Genomic DNA, 1,195 nt, shown 5'->3' with positions numbered 1-1,195 from the left:
TTTTCTGTAACTAACAACGACGTTGTCGATATACGCCGGAGAGAAAAGCCATTAGTTTGTAATCATTAAGCTAAAATATATATAACATTTATATCGAATTGTGTAATATGTGCATCCCCTCCCGAATTTTGTATTTTATGCAAAAAGACGTCGCCAAATTGTGATATTTTTATACGAATTAACACAGAAATAGTTATTCCTAATTATTTTGCATAAACTATTATCTGATGTAATTTTACATCCCAATTAAGAATCACTATTAACATATTATACATTATTAATTATGTCACAATTCATATACATATCTATATATATCGAGTGAAAAATAATATGTATATATTGCTATTTATATATAGCTTTAGTTAACATTTTCTAATAAAAACAGAGAACAAAAATGAAAAAAAGATAGGCATGAATTCTCGGTTAATAAAAAAAATATTGCGACTAAGCTTCATTTTTTCGCTGTTGAGACATAAAAATCAGGTAACTATTCCTGGGTTAAGAGTAACGATGAGTACCTTTTTGAAGTGGAAAGAATTCGAAGAAGTCTCAGTTGACACGACGCATTCTTTATTTATGATTCTCACAAGGTGCTAAGAGTCTCTATACAAAACTCACTGAGATCCGACATTGCGGTGTATTTTACTTTTTTATTCGCGTCATATCGACATCCGATCTCAATATCTGCTTGATCTCAATATCTCCTCTTGCAAGAGGAGCATCGTTACGTGTTCTCCACATATACAACCGTGCAAAGCACGTTGCATTGACATTTAATTCCATTTACCGTTCGTTTACGGATATGCTAAGATTGGCTCATGTTTGCATATTCGATTATATTATGTTGATCCTCGATCATACTTGCAAATTCATTTCATCCACTTATTGATCTAATAATAGACTGCTTTACAGGATGTATCAATCACTCTGATCTAATTAATTTAATGACCGATATTTTATCGTCATGAGTCGAGCGTGATCAGTTTCTTGGAATATCAGAATGGCTGACATTGCTCTCCTTGACTTAAGAAGATGAGTTATAACGCGAAACTGTTAAGTATTGTCTCCGTTTGTTTACTCAGGACGCGTCTCATCTAAGTATATTCTTCCAAGTTCGATTTTTATATCGAAAGACTACTCCGTCTCTCTTTGCTTGCTTAAACTTTTACTTAATTGTCTTGAAAAGAAAGATAAA

This window comes from Atta colombica, unplaced genomic scaffold (genome assembly GCF_001594045.1).
Source record: "Atta colombica isolate Treedump-2 unplaced genomic scaffold, Acol1.0 scaffold126, whole genome shotgun sequence".
NCBI lineage: Eukaryota > Metazoa > Arthropoda > Insecta > Hymenoptera > Formicidae > Atta > Atta colombica.
Note: the sequence above shows the minus strand (reverse complement) of the source record.